The sequence below is a fragment of the Eptatretus burgeri genome, chromosome 4 (assembly GCF_056783735.1).
Source record: "Eptatretus burgeri isolate ZD-2024b chromosome 4, Ebu_testis_v1, whole genome shotgun sequence".
Classification (NCBI taxonomy): Eukaryota; Metazoa; Chordata; class Myxini; order Myxiniformes; family Myxinidae; genus Eptatretus; species Eptatretus burgeri.
This window is the reverse complement of record NC_140964.1, coordinates 95,273,285-95,294,591: the sequence shown is the minus strand read 5'-3', so window position 1 is coordinate 95,294,591 and position 21,307 is coordinate 95,273,285. Positions and strand designations below refer to the sequence as shown.

Below are 21,307 nucleotides of genomic sequence, written 5' to 3'. Positions count from 1 at the left end.
GTCAGAAAGGATGCTGTTGAAGCGGTCACAAGGGATGCTGTTGAAGCAGTCAGAAGGGATGCTGTTGAAGCCGTCAGAAGGGATACTGTTGAAGTTGGCAGAAGGGATGCTGATGAAGTGGTCAAAAAGGATGCTGTTGAAGCGGTCACAAGGGATGCTGTTGAAGCAGTCAGAAGGGATGCTGTTGAAGTGGTCAAAGGGATACTGTTGAAGTTGGCAGAAGGGATGCTGATGAAGTGGTCAGAAAGGATGCTGTTGAAGCGGTCAGAAGGAATGCTGTTGAAGAAGTGAGAAGGGATGCTGTTGATGTCGTGAGAAGGGATGCTGATGAAGTGGTCAGAAAGGATGCTGTTGAAGCGGTCACAAGGGATGCTGTTGAAGCAGTCAGAAGGGATGCTGTTGAAGCCGTCAGAAGGGATACTGTTGAAGTTGGCAGAAGGGATGCTGATGAAGTGGTCAAAAAGGATGCTGTTGAAGCGGTCACAAGGGATGCTGTTGAAGCAGTCAGAAGGGATGCTGTTGAAGTGGTCAAAGGGATACTGTTGAAGTTGGCAGAAGGGATGCTGATGAAGTGGTCAGAAAGGATGCTGTTGATGTCGTGAGAAGGGATGCTGATGAAGTGGTCAGAAAGGATGCTGTTGAAGCGGTCAGAAGGAATGCTGTTGAAGAAGTGAGAAGGGATGCTGTTGATGTCGTGAGAAGGGATGCTGATGAAGTGGTCAGAAAGGATGCTGTTGAAGCGGTCACAAAGGATGCTGTTGAAGCGGTCAGAACGAATCCTGTTGAAGTAGTGAGAAAGGATGCTGTTGATGTGGTGAGAATAGATGCTGTTGAAGTGGTCAGACGGGATGCCGTTGAAGCTGTCACAAGGGATGCTGTTGAAGAGGTCACAAGGGATGCTGTTGAGAGGTCACAAGGGATGCTGTTGAAGCGGTCAGAAGGGATGCTGTTGAAGAGATGCCCTTGAAGCGATCAGAAGGGATGCTGTTGAAGAGGTCAGAAGGGATGCTGTTGAAGAGGTCAGAAGGGATGCTGTTGAAGCGGTCAGAACGAATCCTGTTGAAGTACTGAGAAAGGATGCTGTTGATGTGGTGAGAATAGATGCTGTTGAAGTGGTCAGACGGGATGCCGTTGAAGCTGTCACAAGGGATGCTGTTGAAGAGATCACAAGGGATGCTGTTGAGAGGTCACAAGGGATGCTGTTGAAGCGGTCAGAAGGGATGCTGTTGAAGCGGTCAGAAGGGATGCTGTCGAAGCAGTCAGAAGGGATACTGTTGAAGTGGTCAGAAGGGATGCTGATGAAGTGGTCAGAAAGGATGCTGTTGAGGTGGTCAGAAGGGATGCTGATGAAGTGGTCAGAAAGGATGCTGTTGAGGTGGTCAGAAGGGATGCTGATGAAGTGGTCAGAAAGGATGCTGTTGAAGTGGTCAGAAAGGATGCTGTTGAAGTTATGAGAAGGGATGCTGTTGAAGCGGTCAGAAGGGATGCCGTTGAAGTAGTGAGAAGGGATGCTGTTGATGTGGTGATAAGGGATGCCGTTAAAGCGGTCACAAGGGATGCTGTTGAGAGGTCACAAGGGATGCTGTTGAAGCGGTCAGAAGGGATGCTGTTGAAGCGGTCAGAAGGGATGCTGTCGAAGCAGTCAGAAGGGATACTGTTGAAGTGGTCAGAAGGGATGCTGATGAAGTGGTCAGAAAGGATGCTGTTGAGGTGGTCAGAAGGGATGCTGTTGAAGTGGTCAGAAGGGATGCTGATGAAGTGGTCAGAAAGGATGCTGTTGAAGTGCTCAGAAGGGATGCTGATGAAGTGGTCAAAAAGGATGCTGTTGAAGTGGTCAAAAAGGATGCTGTTGAAGTGGTTGGAAAAGATGCTTTTGAAGCATTCAGAAGGAATGCTGTTGAGGTGGTCAGAAGGGATGCTGTTGAAGCGGTCACAAGGGATGCTGTTGAAGCAGTCAGAAGGGATGCTGTTGAAGCCGTCAGAAGGGATACTGTTGAAGTTAGCAGAAGGGATGCTGATGAAGTGGTCAAAAAGGATGCTGTTGAAGCGGTCACAAGGGATGCTGTTGAAGCAGTCAGAAGGGATGCTGTTGAAGTGGTCAAAGGGATACTGTTGAAGTTGGCAGAAGGGATGCTGATGAAGTGGTCAGAAAGGATGCTGTTGAAGCGGTCAGAAGGGATGCTGTTGAAGCGGTCAGAAGGGATGCTGTTGAAGTGCTCAAAAACGATGCTGTTGAAGAGATGCCCTTGAAGCGATCAGAAGGGATGCTGTTGAAGAGATGCTCTTGAAGTGGTCAGAAGGGACGCTGTTGAAGCGGACAGAAGGGATGCTGTTGAAGTGCTCAAAAACGATGCTGTTGAAGAGATGCCCTTGAAGCGATCAGAAGGGATGCTGTTGAAGTGGTCAGAAAGGATGCTGTTGAAGTGGTCAGAAGGGAGGCCTTTGAAGAGGTCACAAGGGTTGCTGTTGAAGCAGTCACAAGGGATGCTGTTGAAGTGGTCAAAAAGGATGCTGTTGAAGTGGTCAGAAGGGATGCTGTTGAAGCGGTCAGAAGGGATGCTGTTGAAGCGGTCAGAAGGGATATTGTTGAAGTGGTCAGAAGGGATGCTGATGAAGTCGTCAGAAAGGATGCTGTTGAGGTGGTGATAAGGGATGCTGTTGAAGTGCTCAGAAGGGATGCTGATGAAGTGGTCAGAAAGGATGCTGTTGAAGTGGTGAGAAGGGATACTGTTGAAGTTGTCATAAGGGATGCTGATGAAGCGGTCATAAGGGATGCCTTTGAAGAGGTCACAAGGGATGCTGTTGAAGTGGTCAGGGGGGATGCCTTTGAAGAGTTCACAAGGGATGCTGTTGAAGCGGTCAGAAGGGATGCTGTTGACACGGTCAGAAGGGATGCTTTTGAAGTGGTCTGGAGGGATGCCTTTGAATAGCTCACAAGGGATTCTGTTGAAGACGTCAGAAGGGATGCCTTTGAAGAGGTCACAAGGGATGCTTTTGAAGTGGTCAGGAGGGATGCTGTTGAAGCGGTCAGAAGGGATGCTGTTGAAGTGGTCAGAAGGGATGCTGATGAAGTGGTCAGAAAGGATGCTGTTGAGGTGGTCAGAAGGGATGCTGTTGAAGTGCTCAGAAGGGATGCTGATGAAGTGGTCAGAAGGGATGCTGATGAAGTGGTCAAAAAGGATGCTGTTGAAGTGGTCAAAAAGGATGCTGTTGAAGTGGTTGGAAAGGATGCTTTTGAAGCATTCAGAAGGAATGCTGTTGAAGTGGTCAGAAGGGATGCTGTTGAAGCGGTCAGAAGGAATGCTGTTGAAGTAGTGAGAAGGGATGCTGTTGATGTTGTGATAAGGGATGCCATTGAAGAGGTCACAAGGGATGCTGTTGAAGCAGTCAGAAGGGATGCTGTTGAAGCGGTCATAAGGGATGTTGAAGCGGTCAGAAGGAATGCTCTTGAAGTAGTGAGAAGGGATGCTGTTGATGTGGTGAAAAGGGATGCTGTTGAAGTGGTCAGACGGGAAGCTGATGAAGCGGTCATAAGGGATGTTGAAGTGATCAGAAGGGATGCTGTTGAAGCGGTCAGAAGGGATGCTGTTGATGTGGCGAAAAAGGGATGCTGTTGAAGTGGTGAAAAGGGATGCTGCTGAAGTGGTCACAAGGGATGCTGTAGAAGCGGTCAGAAGGGATGCTGTTGAAGTGGTCAAAAAGGATGCTGTTGAAGTGGTCAGAAGGGATGCTGTAGAAGCGGTCAGAAGGGATGCTGTTGAAGTGGTCAAAAAGGATGCTGTTGAAGTGGTCAGAAGGGATGCTGTAGAAGCGGTCAGAAGGGATGCTGTTGAAGTGGTCAAAAAGGATGCTGTTGAAGTGGTCACAAGGGATGCTGTTGAAGTGGTCAAAAAGGATGCTGTTGAAGTGGTCAGAAGGGAAGCTGATGAAGCGGTCATAAGGGATGCTGATGAAGTGGTCAGAAGAGATGCTGATGAAGTGGTCAGAAGGGATGCTGTTGAAGCAGACAGAAGGGATGCTGTTGAAGCGGACAGAAGGGATGCTGTTGAAGTGGTCAGAATAGATGCCATTTCAGCTGTCAGAAGGGAAGCCGTTTAAGCTGTCACAAGGGATGCTTTGGAAGTGGTCAGAAGGGATGCTGTTGAAGTGGTTAAAAAAGATGCTGTTGAAGTGGTCAGAAGGGAAGCCGTTGAAGTGGTCAGAAGGGATGCTGATGAAGTGGTCAGAAGGGATGCTGTTGAAGTGGTCAGAAGGGATGCTGATGAAGTGGTCAGAAGGGATGCTGATGAAGTGGTCAGAAGGGATGCTGTTGAAGTGGTCAAAAAGGATGCTGTTGAAGTGGTCAGAAGGGAAGCTGATGAAGCGGTCATAAGGGATGCTGATGAGGTGGTCAGAAGAGATGCTGATGAAGTGGTCAGAAGGGATGCTGTTGAAGCAGACAGAAGGGATGCTGTTGAAGCGGACAGAAGGGATGCTGTTGAAGTGGTCAGAATAGATGCCATTTCAGCTGTCAGAAGGGAAGCCGTTTAAGCTGTCACAAGGGATGCTTTGGAAGTGGTCAGCAGGGATGCTGTTGAAGTGGTTAAAAAAGATGCTGTTGAAGTGGTCAGAAGGGAAGCCGTTGAAGTGGTCAGAAGGGATGCTGATGAAGTGGTCAGAAGGGATGCTGTTGAAGTGGTCAGAAGGGATGCTGATGAAGTGGTCAGAAGGGATGCTGATGAAGTGGTCAGAAGGGATGCTGTTGAAGCGGACAGAAGGGATGCTGTTGAAGTGGTCAGAATAGATGCCATTTCAGCTGTCAGAAGGGAAGCCGTTTAATCTGTCACAAGGGATGCTTTTGAAGTGGTCAGAAGGGATGCTGTTGAAGTGGTTAAAAAGGATGCTGTTGAAGTGATTAGAAGGGAAGCCGTTTAAGCTGTCACAAGGGATGCTTTTGAAGTGGTCAGAAGGGATGCTGTTGAAGTGGTTAAAAAGGATGCTGTTGAAGTGGTCAGAAGGGAAGCCGTTGAAGTGGTCAGAAGGGATGCTGTTTAAGTTGTTCAAAGGGATGCCTTTGAAGTGGTCAGAAGGGATGCTGTTGAAATGGTCAAAAAGGATGCTGTTGAAGTGGTCAGAAGGGATGCCTTTGAAGAGGTCAGAAGGAATGCTGTTGAAGCAGTCAGAAGGGATGCTTATGAAGTGGTCAGAAAGGACGCTGTTGAAGCGGACAGAAGGGATGCTGTTAAAGTGCTCAAAAACGATGCTGTTGAAGAGATGCCCTTGAAGCGATCAGAAGGGATGCTGTTGAAGTGGTCAGAAAGGATGCTGTTGAAGTGGTCAGAAGGGAGGCCTTTGAAGAGGTCACAAGGGATGCTGTTGAAGTGGTCAGAAGGGAAGCTGATGAATCAGTCATAAGGGATGCTGATGAAGCGGTCAGGAGGGATGCCTTTTAAGAGTTCACGAGGGATGCTGTTGAAGTGGTTCAAAGGGATGCCTTTGAAGAGTTCACAAGGGATGCTGTTGAAGTGGTGAGAAGGGATGCTGTTGAAGCGAGGTTCCTGTGTAAGTTAAACCTTTGAGATTCACTACTTGGATCCTTTTCTTTTTATATTATTACTTGTGAAATCGAAGATTTGCATTTACCTTGGTTGGTCCCCTCTGTTATTAGTCCCCGACCGGATTCACCGAAGAGCACTGTCGGTTTGCTCTCCGTCTGTCCGTTCGTCCCACCTCTGGTCTTTCATACGTTTTTTTCCCATACCCTTTAGCATATTCAACTGCAACTTGGTACATACCTTTGTTATGATAAGTTACAGATTCAATTCGAGTTTCAGGGTGTTTTGTCAATTTTTCAGTTATGCCTTTTTTGGACTTAGAAAATATCACCTCGGTTGGGAACATGTATTGCAAAGCAATTCTCGCTCTTGTGCAGTCTTGACTTGGCAACTGTTGTTTTTTTTTGCCATGTATGTTTCTGTCATATCAGTAGCATCTGTCTGTCTGTCTGTTTGTTACTTGCAAAATCTAAGACTTTTCAAATATATTGATCATTCTATTTTGTTATTCTGTCTATTTGTCGGCTTTGTCTGTTTGTCGCCCACAGGTCACAATTTTAAACGAATCTTCACAAAACTTCACCACATGGTAGAGTTTGTCATAAGGAAGAAGTTTATTGTTTTTGAGGTCAAAAGGTCAACATAGGCCAAAGGTCAACAACTTTGAGATTTATAAAATCCTCAATTTTCAACCTATTGACTTGAAATTTGAAGGATTTATATTTCAGGTCACTGAATTCAACTAGCCAATTGTTTTTAAGGTCAACATCAGCCCAAAGTCAACGACTAAGGTGATATTTCTAAAATCCTCAATTTTCATCCAATTGACTTGAAATTTGAAGAGGATATATATTCCGAGTCATTAAATTCAACCACCAATTATTTTGGAGGTCCACATCGGCCAAAATGTTAATATTGGCCTTTTTCTAAAATTGTCAATTTTCATCCGATTCACTTGAAATTTGAAGAGGAGTTGCATATTTGGTCATTGAATTCAACCACCAAATATTTTTGAGGTCAAATTTGTTTTCTGGATTTTCCAAGTGTCGTGCTCTGCACGACGTCTTCCTCTTGTTTGTTTGTTTGTGTGTCATACTATTTTTGGCAACAGTTTTAAAGCAATCGTTCTGAATTTTTTTTGATTGTGTTGGTGACTGGCGAAGAATAGAAACTTTCAATTTTGGTGAAGATCCAAATCCAGAACTGGATCTGAGAATTTTAAAAGTGATTCTTCACCATTGAGAGTTCGGGCCAAAAACGATATATAGCACAATATCTCCAAAGGTTATGGATGGATTCACATGAAACTTGGTGGACAGATTGGGAGCGCCACTGGGAAGAATTTATTCAAATTTACTGAAGATCCGAATCTAGATTTGGATACAAGAATTATTTATTTTTTAACTGATTCTTCACCATTGAGAGATTGGGCAAAAAACTATATATCGCACAATATCTCAAAAGGTTATGGATGGATTCTGCAGAAACTTTGTGGACAGGTTTGATGTGTGAAAACGTCTAATTGATTCAATTTTGGTGAAGATTCGAATCCGGATCCAGATACGAGTACTGTTTAATTTTTAAGTGATTCTTCACCATTGATGGATGGGGCAAAAAAAGATATTGTGTGATATCTCAAATAGTTGAGGACAGATTCGAATTAAACTTGGTGGACATGTTGGCTGTGCGACAACGACGAAATTTTTCCATTTTTGTGAACATCCGAATCCGGATCCGAAAGTTTTTCACGTGTTTCTTCACCACTGAGAGATGAGGCCAAAAACAATGCATCATATGAGATCTCAAAAAATTATGGATGAGTTCTGACAAAAATATGTGGATCAGTTGATTAGGCGATGAGAACAAGCCGATTCGATTTTGGTTAAGGTCCGGATTCAGATTCGACCTGTCAGTTCCATACAAAATGTAAACTATTCAGCTTGGCAGAGGTGTGTGCTCGACCGAGTGCCATTCTGTTTCTCCATGTGTAACTCTTTGAGTGATTTTTCATTTTATCTGTCTCTCTGTCTGTCTTTGTATGCCAATCACATGCAGGTCACATTTTTACTCTGACCTTCACAAAACTTCACCACCTGGTAGATGTAGTGACAATCTGGATGCCTATTGTTGTTGAGGTCAAAAGGTCACAGGTCAAGGTCACAAATTGCCAATTTTCAACTGATTCACTCGATATCTATATAATATATGCGATATATAAAACCGAAAAACACTGATGGATGGTGAACCCTCGTCGAGGTGAAATCTTGGTCAACCCATGTGAGTATGTCTATTAATTACGTACTGGTTGAACATGAGTTGGACTGAGCACATCTATTAATTACTTATTATTGGACCGAGACTACGTCTATTGGTGACGTGATAATGGAACATAACTTTTAGACATGTAGACCTTCAGAGCCCTTACAAGTTTTAGACCCCTTAGACTGTTTAGATCTCTTTCTACAATTTTAGACCTTTTATAACCTTTGGATCTTTTAAGACCATTTATACCCTTCATATCCTTTAAATCTTTACACTGTTTAGAACCATAAGACCCCTAAAAACCCCTTAACCCATCATAACCCTAAACCTTTTAGACCCCTAATACACTTTATAATTACTATCCTCTTGTCTATGTTATTCTGAACTCTCAGCCCAGTGACCTGACGTCCATTTTGTCACGTGGGACTATTCTCTTTACCACGTGGGATTTTTATCTTTGTCATGTGGGACTTTTTCTATTCCACATGAGACTTTTTGCAATGGCACCAAATAAGATGCGCAGAACCTGGAAAAAAAAAAACAGAAAGATAAATTTAATTAATTAATTCGATTTTGAGCCCTCTTAGTTTGGCACTGAAGTGGTTTACCAATGGGGGCCTTTTTGATTATGACTGATGACCATTCAGTCAAGTGTAATTTCAGAAGACCCTCAGACAGAAGGTCTAACGGGGTCTATAAGATCTTAGGGGACTAAGGGTGCTAATGGGGTCTATAGGGCCTCGAAGATCTTAAGGGTCCTTAGGTTATAAGACCAAGACGCCACCAACCAGCCTGCGATGCCAGAGCAAAATAAGTTGTGCTTTGGCCTCATCACAGGAGATGCCCATACTTAAAAGTGTTAGTTTGGGTTTTGGGTTAGTCTTACATGTTGAGAAAGCAAGCCTCTTCACAAGCACCACCTCCCGAAGGATTCAGTGTAAGAGGGTTGAAGGGATAGATGGATTGTACAGTCACAGATGGGATGGTGAAAAACTGACGCAGAAATGAGAGTGAGCTTTTAGGCTTCAAACATCAATTTTAATTCCTTCCAAAGTAACCCATGGAGCAATGTTGGAAACAGAATTTTTCTCCTTTCACTATTACTTTCCATCCTGGTTTTAGAGTGGAATGCGTTGTGATAGTTGCACAGCACAACCAACTGTATTTGCTGTCAGTGGTAATTTGTGCTCAAAAGGCAAAGCCGACCCTGTCATTACCAAACAGAAACGGTCAAGTCTTCATGTTTGAGTTTTCTGATCAAGAAAAATGCCTTTCGTAATCGAGGCTTCTCTTATTTGGAACCAAAACGTTTTCCTTCAAAATCACAACATGTGTTCTGAATATCATGTTCTCTGACTACTGCTTGCAGAGCACTGCAGGATCACCTTCTGGCTGGAGGGTAACGTGGCTCCGTGGAGGGATTCAAGTGGAGTTAAACAGGGTTTCTTTCGAGATGGGGAGTGCCTGTAGTATGAAGGGTGCAATGTTGCTAATTCACGGCCACCACCATGCATGTAACATCGTCTTAATGCTGAGTGTGCGCAGATGTGCCGCACGCACAATCGGCCGCGAGGGGAAGGAATAGAATTTCGCGAGTTTGATCTGAATTCCTCGAGGAATCGTGGGAAAACATCAACATTCATTTTAATGAACGAGGAGTAAGAAACTGAGAAACGTGTTCTGTTACATTCATTTTCTCTTTTATGTCGCAACACTGAATTCGGTATCCTTTCTTGATGTACACACTTCTTTGTTTTGAATGATATCATTTGAACAATCATGGATTTGAAAAAAAAAAATCTATATTTTGTTGATGAAGTTGATAATTTAACTTATATGCAGCTTTCGATTACTAAACTCTTTTGAAACACTTTGGATACAGTCCTTGCAAACTCGTGAGAAACTAGAAGCGCACTCGGTAGAGCGCATGCCTCCGCCATGCAATGTCTGATCGACCAGAACATATCTGGCCCAATACATTTTGAAATATTATACGATGTATCGTTTTTGGCGCAGTCTCTCCATGGTGAAGAATCACTTAAAAAATTAAATAATTCTCGCATCCAGATCCGGATTGGGATCTTCACCAAAATCGAAACAATTCTTCGTTTTAAAACACCCAAAGTGTCCACTAAGTTTCGGCCGAATCCGTCCACAACTTTTTTTGAGATATCTTGCTATATATCGTTTTTTGGCCTGATCTCTCAATGGTGAAGAATCACTTTAAAAATGCTAGTAGTCGGATCCAGATCCGGATCTTCACCAAAATCTAATCAGTTCGTCCTTGTCACACATCCAACCTGTCCACAAAATTTCATCCGGATCCGTTCACAACTTTTTAAGGTATCCTGTACACAGGCACACAGACAGAAAGGGGTGAAAACTAACATCCTTTACCTTTGGTGGCAGAGGTAATCATCGATAAACTCATTGATTAATTTCCTGAGCAGCGTGTGTCTATTGGTTAAAATCATTGATAAGCGTGGTGTTGGCTTAACCGTTAAGGTGGGTGGCTTAAGATTTTAGGGACTTGAGTTTGAACCCCTGTCGGACGTTGAATTAACACTCGGTGCGGTTGACTTCGCCTGTCATCCTTCCAAGGTCGGAAAAATCAGTACCAGTGTACTGATAATAGAGGGCACTGCTTCAGTGGCACAGCGGTGCCCTCAGAAAATGATGCACCCAGCAGCCATAGGCTGCAGGCGATAGCTAGCTCACTAGCTTATTGCTGGGAGCCTCTGATTCGGTGATGGGGTGGTGAGACAAACAAACAAGACAGGAATTTGTAATTTGGTTATGCTGCCGGTGATAGCTCCTCGACTCTTCCTGAAGGACGCCATGGGATTTGTTGATCAGTGAAGGACATCGGAAGACACACATCGATTCATCACCCTGCCTGTGAAATGCCAGGATGACAGTTTATAGCTGTGCTGGGATTCAAACCCAGACTAGACAGTTTCTAGGCATGTGAATATTGCTCGGCCATCCTGCCAGCCCTTGATGGTAAACTCATTAAACCATAGGATAAGGAATTATTTTTGAAACATTTGTTGTAATTTGAAAATAAACTTATCTTCATGAATTTACTCGGTGAACACATGAACACAAAATTGTCATGAACAAGCAATGTACTGTGGTGCTTGGCACGTAAACTAATCTATGTGTGTGCGCTTGTGTGTTGTACATACAAGTGTCTTTTGGGCTCATCAGACTGGTTAATTACCTCGCTGGATGATGGAGGGACTGCAGCACACAGCACAATATCATATCCCAGTAGGATGCAGTTCCTTTGGCCCATTGGGAATGCCTCGAGGGCCACCATTAGATGACCACCAACATGAGTCCCTTGGATTGTTTGGGCAGAAATTTGGAGATTGTTCGTGGTGTCAGAGAAAACTCACTTACTCATTGTAAAAGAGAACGAGATCTTCGAAATATGACTTCCCTTCCAAGTAACTTCAAAACACAAGAGGAGGCCATTAGGCCATGAAGCCTCTGCAGTGGTTGCCAACCTATTGTTGTGTGTCCATGCTGTATCCTTGTAAAAGCTGAGCATAAAGCAGGGAAGCAGCACGTATACCATTATTAAAGTCTTTAGTATGACTCGGTTGGGGTAGCGTTCCAATCTCTGACATCCTAGTCTCAGAGCGGATACCCTAACGATTGTGCTACCGAATCTGGTTATCTTTAATGTCTTCCAGATGTCAATACCATCAAACAGATACCAGGTTAACACACGATCTGATGGATGGTGCACTTTTTGATGCGGCAACGCCCTTACGCAAAGACATCTGGGTGACATTTTATCGTTCGGTTGAGCATCAAATTTAGACTAGGTAGCTCAAAGGTATGTGCTCTACATTTGAGTAATGCTGCCAACATAGACTGATTTATCGAGAAAAAAAAAAAACGTCGATGGATAGCATATTTCTTTACCTCCCTGAACCTCAATCTCACCCCAAAAAATCTCACCCTCTAGAGGTTTATTGGTTATACGGTCAACAAGAGCCGGCTATATCCAAAACAAAATTACCTGCTTGGGAGTCTAGGCTGGCAGTTATGCTTATTTTGGAGAATCCCAAGATGGGAAATCTGGTTGGAACCCTGAAAAGTTTGCGCTTCCCATGTAAAGGACTTCGAATCACCTTGTGGGCCTAAATGGCAAAGTGAATTATCTTGTGCATGCCGATCGTGGAACCAAGTAACTTCCAGAAGGATGATGTAAGTCCGTGGGCAGACTTACCTGGGGGGTTTCTTGACGAGGTTTCTGTCTTGGTGGTAACTCTACCCAGAAAACGCAAGTAAGAATGATGCTGTCATTCTGCAAGTGGTCCAGTGACGATTGAATGAGAACGTTTTCTTGGCTGAAGCTTTATTTAAACTTCTCCACATGTTTAGAGAAACCATCTGACAATTTGTCTTTTTGAGTCACCTTGTATTGGGCCTGGACAGGGTTGAGTTGGCTGTGTTGTGTATATATTTATTTGAACTGATATCTGGTTTAGAAGGACATTTTTAGGATTTTGTCTCTCATAGTAAGGTTTTGATGAAGGTTTAATACACAAAAGTAATGTTCATGGAACTAATTACAGATGGTTTACAGCTTTTTCTTGACAGAAATGAAGGCTCATGGAACAGTTTGGAAGGTTGATGCACTTGCAGTTGAGGAGAGGAGGAGAAAAGAAGATATGTTGAGCATACTGAGAAATTCCAGGTGAGATTGGTAGGAGATAGATTTGTGAGACATGTATAAATTGTTACGTACATGTATTTGAGATGACATTGGTGTTGGCAGGGGCCTCATCCTCATGGAATCGAAGGAAGAGTGCAATTTGAGTTATTCCACAGGAGAAAATTGGAGTAACAAAGGGTAATTGCCAAATGGTCGTTCTTGAGATGAGTAGGAAGTTTAGTCTTGAAAAGTTATCACAGTCCACCATCTCAATCCAGTATCACTGCTCACCTCCACTCATTCATTCCTCTTTTTTTTCCACCTGTGGAACTGAATTCCACATTCTCTTCAATCTCATTCTTTCCTCCAGATCTTCAAGACAGCTGTTCATCCCCAATCCAAAACCATGATCTTGTTTACCCTCTTTAACCTCCCACCCCAAGTCATTCTCCTTCAAAACTTCCACCTTTTCCCTCCTGTGAATTTCCTTCTGCTTCGATCTTGTCCTTTCCTGCCCCCATTCTTTCCCACACCCATTGTTTATCCAAGTCTCCCTCTATATTGGCCTTCAACTCTGCTGTTGGTTCTCTCTCTCTCTCTCTCACTCTCTCTCTCTCTCTCTCTCTCTCTCTCTCTCTCTCTCTCTCTCTCTCTCTCTCTCTCTCTCTCTCTCTCTCTCTCTGTCTCTCTGTCTCTCTGTCTCTCTGTCTCTCTGTCTTTCTGTCTCTGTCTCTCTCTGTCTCGCCCCCTCTCTCTCTGTCTCGCCTCTCTCTCTCTCTCTCTCTCTCTCTCTCTCTCTCTCTCTCTCTCTCTCTCTCTCTCTCTCTCTCTCTCTCTCTCTCTCTCTCTCTCTCTCTCTCTCTCTCTCTCTCTCTCTCTCTCTCTCTCTCTCTCTCTCTCTCTCTCTCTCTCTCTCTCTCTCTCTCTCTCTCTCTCTCTCTCTCTCTCTCTCTCTCTCTCTCTCTCTCTCTCTCTCTCTCTCTCTCTCTCTCTCTCTCTCTCTCTCTCTCTCTCTCTCTCTCTCTCTCTCTCTCTCTCTCTCTCTCTCTCTCTGTCTCGTCTCGTCTCGTCTCGTCTCGTCTCGTCTCTGTCTCTGTCTCTGTCTCTCGTCTCGTCTCGTCTCGTCTCGTCTCGTCTCGTCTCGTCTCGTCTCTCTCTCTCTCTCTCTCTCTCTCTTTCTCTTTCTCTTTCTCTTTCTCTTTCTCTTTCTCTTTCTCTTTCTCTTTCTCTTTCTCTTTCTCTTTCTCTTTCTCTTTCTCTTTCTCTGTCTCTGTCTCTGTCTCTGTCTCTGTCTCTCTCTCTCTCTCTCTGTCTCTCTGTCTCTCTGTCTCTCTGTCTCTCTCTCTGTCTCGCCCCCTCTCTCTCTGTCTCGCTCTCTCTCTCTCTCTCTCTCTCTCTCTCTCTCTCTCTCTCTCTCTCTCTCTCTCTCTCTCTCTCTCTCTCTCTCTCTCTCTCTCTCTCTCTCTCTCTCTCTCTCTCTCTCTCTCTCTCTCTCTCTCTCTCTCTCTCTCTCTCTCTCTCTCTCTCTCTCTCTCTCTCTCTCTCTCTCTCTCTCTCTCTCTCTCTCTCTCTCTCTCTCTCTCTCTCTCATTTCCCGATCTGTTCAGTGTACTATAGCTCTTCCACGAGCCTCGACTATACATACTATAATAAAAAAAGAATTGTCTAAGTAACCAAATAATTTTTTTGTCTCCTTTTGTCCTTGATGTTCATGTAATTAATTATGTGGACAAGATTTACAAGTTTCCGACATGGCAGTTAATAATGAAGCAAAAGTGACAATCCTGAAATGTAAATTTGTGGAGTAAATCTACTTATGGGAAGGATATAAGTAAAAAAAAAAACAATCACAAGGAACTTTGAAGACCACTGGTCAAGATTGAAGTGTATCTCTATGGCCTGAAAGAAAAAGGATATTGGAGATCCAAGGCCATATATCTGATCTATTCTCCCTTTTGAGGTTCATCAGTAAAAGGACTTCATGGGATCACTGCAGCAGTTATTCACTCGGTAAGGTCCAATGTGACCTATGCATGACCAACATGTATAATTTGGAATTTGGGTGCAATATTAGCCTGTTGGCCTTTCCTTGAGAAATATGCTCCGGGATCCTTAATATTCACATTTAATAAAGCACAGGATGATCCACGGTGAAACGCTTACATGAAGGTGGACGTTTTAGATGATTACCATTTACTAATGAATCAAACTCGTAACCTTTTGCCTCATGAGTGAAATACAGGAATTCCGAATCAGGAAGCAAGACCATATGCAAATTATCATGGTTGTGTTACTGTACAAATATCATTGCAGTGCAGAGAAGTACATGATGTACGGATCAATGGTTTAGGGATAGCTGATGAGTTAGGATGGGCGTATCACAGGATATAGGAAGCAATACAAATGAAGATAGAAGATGGCAACACCACACCCATTCACCATTATTTGTCTCCATCCAAGTCCTGCACCCATACGCCGGACAAAGAGCCCAAATGTTTTCGGTGAGGCAGTTTATTCACCAGGAAACCAATCCCTGGGGTGATTAAAACATCCAAAATAATTAGGCGGCCCAAAGCGGATTACCATATCTAGGCCGGCTCAGACAGGGTTAATGAACCGTGTAAATTCCCATGACCCACAGCTTGCAGGGCCACTTGCCTCGGCCGAATGGCCCGTTCAGCACAAGACTGCTAAGACCCTGGGAAGGGGCGTGTGGCTTGTGTAATGTATATATAGTGTGCCATTGTTCTTTCTTGGCTCTCCGAGTTGCATTATGTGGAGGGAAGAAGCAAATCTCATTGAAAAACCATCCCCTGTTCAATCAATGCGTGTGTGTGTGTGTGTGTATGTGTGTGTGTGTACATAGGTGTAAATATATATATATATATATATATATATATATATATATATATATATATATATATATATATATATATATATATACTGATAAATGTGAGGAGCCTGGTGTTGGCGCAGTGGTTAGGGCAGCGGCTTGGGATCCAAAAGGTCCTGAGTTCAAGCCCCGTTGGGCCACTGAATTAATACACCAGGGGGTTGACTCAGCCTGTCATCCTTCCGAGGTCGGTGAAATGAGTACCAGTGTACTGGGCCCGGTGTATACCCCGTTTAAAATAGGTGTACCATATCCCTGTGTCGTAAGAGGCGACCAGGGTTGCGTCAGGAAGGGCATCCAGCGTAAAACATGTGCCAAATCACTATGCGGATCATACGGATGATCCGCTGTGGCGACCCCGAACGGGACCAGCCGAAAGAAGAAGATACTGATAAATGCGTGTGTCCTCCATAAAAACAAAACCATGAAACCTATCAGCCTGAAACTTTGCATGCATACAAAGGGAACTCCATTGAAGTTCATGATTGAAAATAGGGTGTTTGGGTTAATTAAAACACACCTTTTGAAGATAATTGATGGTCTTATTTAATTACAAGCAGGGTATGCTTACACATTGTAAGCAATAACAAACCGTGTTTCCCTATTGTCTTGAGTTGCTCACCAGCGTTTGATTTTTCATTTATTTATATTTTCATTTATGGATGCTTTCCATTAGTTCTGTGAATTGTTCTGGTGTATATTATATGCTTCAATGACCATTGGTACACAAAATTACTGTGCTTTCCTATTGTCCCAGATTGCTCACCTCCATTTAATTTTTCATTTATTTATTTTAATTCATTTATATTTTCATTTCCGGACACTTTCCATTGGCTATCTGATTTTAACGAGTGTATTGGCTTCGATGTCCATCAGCACCCAAAATTTCAGCTTTCTTTGTCACCTGAATGGTAGTGATCTTTAATATGAGTCAGTGAATCAGTGAGTCAGTAGTTAGAATAAGCATTATATGTTAGATATCCTTGATCAAGTGCATCCGAGGCCACCGCTCTCCATGGGATCTTAAGGCATATCCTGGGTCACCCCGCTGGCATCTGAAGCCGCAATGTTTTTTGGCCTGCTCAACCAAACCATAACTTGAACAGGCTGCAATGATTTCTAAACAATAAAGTTTTTTTTTTTCACTTTCCTCGCTCATATTTTCCAATCGCTGTTCATCATATCTACAAATCGCTGGATACATTGTAATGCTTGTAAATGCCCGGATATTCCAGTGTTTGTGGCCTTATTTCATTTCTGCACATGCCATAACCTCGCAAATCTCTGAAACTAAGCTGAATTACGAAATTTAAGCTCCACAAATGAATTTAGCAGCAGTTCCGAAACTAAAACAAAGTGTTCACTTGTCTCATTCGGACATTGCTTGGGCGTTTCTGGATGCATGGGTTTATTGATAGCATTTGGTAATTGCTTGCCAAGAGAAGGCATGTTGTTAGAGTGCTTGAGTGATTAAGACACTTGCCAAGCACCCCACAGTCGATAGCGGTACAGTTCGTGTCCCAATTTGGATGCACAATCGACAGATACAACAAGGCAGAGCTATGTATACAGCGCACACGGACTTGGTACATATGTGCACATTTGGATCTGTAGGGACTCTCCGCAGGTCTCACAGGCAGGGCATGCCATTTCTGTCAAGGACACCATGGTGGCAAAGTTTCATCCCCTATCTTGTGGAGGTTTTATCAGGTTTTCCTTTGTCCTTGTTACTGCTTCGAAAGCATTTGGTTATGGAGTTTGCTTTACAAAGGTTATACATTTGTCTTTGTGAGTTTCAAAGCAAAATATATTTGATAACACCTGATTTCTCAGCCGTTTGCTGTATTAACGTGTTTTCTAAATGAACGAGCCAATTTTTTTTTCCACCGTCACACGCAGCAGTTTATACAGATTATGCTTGTGTACACGTGATTTCAAATTGATGTTCAAGTTGTGCGTTTAATGAAGAAAAATATATTTTACATTTCCTTAAAAAGAAAAGCAAACTCTTCACGCAACTTTTTGTATGAGGTAAGATTAAATATTGTTACAGACTCGAGGTTCAGGGATTACCGTGAGGGATCCCACTGGGGTTTCTCCCATACACCCGGCCCTGTAGGCCGATGTGCTGTGGATAACTCCATGGCCTGGCGGGTTGCTATGCAACCACGAACATCAATTAATTGAGTGAACTCTAACAGGGTTACCCATCTACCACCGTTTACCAGAGGAGCTGACTAGATTTACCCAGTTTCTTGCATGCAGCGCACACTAGGATTACTGCCGAGCGATACATTGAGTGCACGCTGCCTCAGGAGGGCAAATCACATAGGGTAAAACTTCCCATCAAATAGTACTGTGGACTGTGCTGGACCAATGGGGGAATGAACGCTATGAGCAGGTTGAACTGAACAATTGACATTCGTTTATTTATAAGGAAGCATGAGGAAAAGCAAGTGGCACAGCGAACAAAAGGGGTTTATTCACAGAGGGGTATTCGTACAGTAGAGACAAAAAGTATTCATGTGGTGTGACAAAATACATACAGTGACACATTTATGCAGTAAAACGACAAAGAGCAAAACTATACACCAATTTTATTGAGCTTACACAAACTCACTTAAGTGAACATAACAGCAAACATCAGGATCACTCCACAGAAGGGTAGACAAGTAATAGAGATAATAAAAGCTGAGTTGTTGGTGACCTCTGGCTCACCTGGCATGTACATGCAGGAACATGCTAGTCCAAAGTGCAAGGAAGATAAGAGTTGGGGGTAATGAAGAGAAACGGGGGGTGGGGATGGGGTTGTCTGGGTGCTTGATGAAAGATGTGCAGGTAAGATGCAGTGTCGGTGCATAAAGTGAGAAAGACAGGGTGTGAGTCAATCGGCACTCTAAAACGAGCAATTGGTCAGGCTTTGCCCTCGCTGAAAACTCTGGTGCATCCACAGTGGACGAGTTGGAAAAGAGAGAAAGAATGTGTGAGAGTCACAGAAACTGATAATCAATGATTTCTGATTTCGCCTCTCACTCTGTACTGCACCCAGAATGCTTGGCACTTGGTCTGGTTCCTTAGCACTCAGGTCCGGTTCGTTTCATGCGAGAGTAAACATCCATGAACCTTGCTATGATTACTGCATCCCGTAGCAACCACGACCAGCTCTTGTTCCAGAAGCTCTCTGAGTAATTCTCTCCAGCCAGAGAACTCACAGATGAACTCGCAGAGCATACTTAAGCATGCAAGGTGGTTAAGTAAGGTGGGATCATGGGTCAATCCCCACCTCTTGTGGGAGTGGCTCCTGAGAGCATGGGTCACACGCTGCCCTCTTTCCTCTGAGTGCAGCGTGCTCATTGATCTAGAAGCACCCCAGGGTTCCGTCACCTTCCCTGCAAGGTTGCTGTGCTGGAACCACCTTCAGTTGTACTGCGACTGTGCCACACATGTCAACTCCCCACTCAACATGAGTCTGATGTGCAGTGGTCCCCAACTGTCTCTCAAATTCCCGAGAGGGCACAAATGGTTTGCTGGATAGTCGGGTGGTCCCCACTGTTGGAGGAATGTGAAGGAACAGCAATTGCACATTTGTGCATTGGTGTAAAAGGCTGCGGTTGTAACAGTGCCGGACTTTGGTCTGGGTGTGAACCAAAGGTGTCCATGGGTGAGACAAGATGATGGTTCTAAGGTGCCGGAAGGTGATGGGTAGTGGTGAGACAAATGAGGTTGATGTGGTTGTGGAGTTTAAGTATCATTGTTGTGTGAGTGCGATATGTGTATATATATATATATATATATATATATATATATATATATATATATATATATATATATATATATATATATATATATATATATATGTATATATATGTATGTATATATATATATATATATATATATATATATATATATATATATATATATATATATATATATATATATATATATATATATATATATGTACATATACACACACACAACATTTTCTCTCTGCTAACTCCTCTCCCCCCATCCCTCTCTTTGTCTCTATCCCACCCTCGTTTGACAATGGACGTGTCCGGGTGATGTTTATCTCCAGGCGGTCTTTGTCTCTGGCATGTCCATGCTTGTCTCCGGATGTGTCTGGGTGGTGTTTGTCTCCGGACGTGTTAGGATGGTGTTTTTCTCCGGGTGGTGTTTGTCTCCGGTCATGTCAGGAAGGTGTTTGTCTCCAAATGGTGTTTCTCTCCGGGCTCTGTTTATCTTCAGATAGTGTCTGTCTCTAGACATGTCCTGACGGTGTTTTTTTGTCTCCAGACATGTCCATGTGGTGTTTGTCTCTGGATGTGTCTGTGTTTGTTTCCGGTCATGTCTGGGCCACGTTTGTCTCCAGACATCTCTGGGCAGTAAATATCTCTGGACATTTCTGGGCGGTATTTATCTCTGGATGGTATTTGTCTCTGGTTCTGTCCCGGTGGTGTTTACGTCCAGATGGTGTTTGTCTCCTGATGTGTTTAGGTGGTCTTTATCTCCGGGTGGTGTTTCTTTCCATATGTATCCTGGTGGTGTTTGTTTGTCTCCTGATGTGTCCAGGCAGTATTTATATCCAGACATGCCTGGGCGGTATTTATCTCTGGACACACTGTAACTGGGTGGTATATATCTCCGGACATGTCCCAGTAGTGTTTATGTTTGGACGGAGTTTGTCTCCAGATGTGACGTGTTGTGACGGTCTTTGTTTCTGGACTGTGTTTATCTCAGGAGACGTCTGGGCGGTGTTTGTCTCTGGGCCATATTTATAGTTTGACCAGTAGGAAATGGATTTCAGACATTATTTTGTTTCCATCTTCACTGTTATACTTTGTAGAATAATTTTGATGAGACAGTATGAATCGTAATTAACGCTTCACCACATATCTGCCTTTCCTTCCCCCATACCTCCTTACTTTCTTTCCCTCCTCACCCTCCCACCACTCCTCACTCCCTATCCACCCTCTCTCTTTCCTCCTCCACCTCCTCACTCTTCCCCCTTTTTATTCTCATCTCTCTTAGTAGTATATACTCAGTATCACAGCAACGGGTTGTATTTGCTAGTAGAGAATCAATTGGGGAAGAATGGGGAAAAACGTAACAAATCGTTCACATACATATTCCCTTTGAAACCTATTGGACATAAGTGGAGGACTATTCTCGAACAAGTAATAATGAAATAACTACCTTGGGAACTGCTATATGTTGTGTGCCATTGCATTGGGGCCTCGGGAGTTATCACAATACAGTGTGTGTGTAGCATTGGGATTCTCACGTGTGTACGATTTGTGAACCTCTTTATAGCTGTTGAAGAACTCTGGGAAGGGTTTGACACAGCATAGCACTTACCTTGTGTAGGTCTTATTGGATGCTCTATAGAGAAGTAAGTTTTGGCTGGAAGAGTATGGGTGTTCATATATATATATATATATATATATATATATATATATATATATATATATATATATATATATATATATATATATATATATATATATATATATATATATATATATATATATATATATTTTGCACATACTATTGATGATCTATTTTGCTTGCGTCGTTTCTGGGATCATGACTTGAGTCAATACAGTGCTCCCTGTGAGTTAAAGCAGGAATTTGTAATTTGTTCATGGTGCCGTAGATAGCTCGTCTACTCTTTATGAAGAACACCATGTGATCATAGCATTTAGCAACTAATTCTGGCAGACAGGACACTCAGTTTAACGTACGTCTGACGGACAATAGTCATTGATGAAGCACCAGGATGACAGTTACATCTGGGTCTGGATTCAAACACAGGCTAGCAGCTCACAGATGAGTATGCATACCTCTCCACTATCCTGCTAGTGCATATCAGTGATAGTAAATCAAATGATTTACTCCCTTGCTTGTTTGCTTCAATTTTCGAATATTTCCAACATATATATATTTTTT

General features: G+C 43.3%; 1 protein-coding gene across 4 annotated transcripts in view; it reads left to right on the top strand.

Annotated features, from left to right (window-relative positions):
- The window catches only part of LOC147028710 (uncharacterized), a 247,602-nt gene that overhangs the window by 148,551 nt on the left and 77,744 nt on the right, over positions 1-21,307 (top strand). For 2 of the 4 annotated variants that reach the window (XR_015057675.1, XR_015057676.1), the window contains exon 5: positions 12,400-12,510. The gene's annotated coding sequence lies outside the window, so the exon portion shown is untranslated. Of the gene's footprint in view, positions 1-12,399; positions 12,511-18,974; positions 19,023-21,307 lie in introns of those variants that run through there. The other 2 variants (XR_015057677.1, XR_015057681.1) reach the window with 2 other exon arrangements.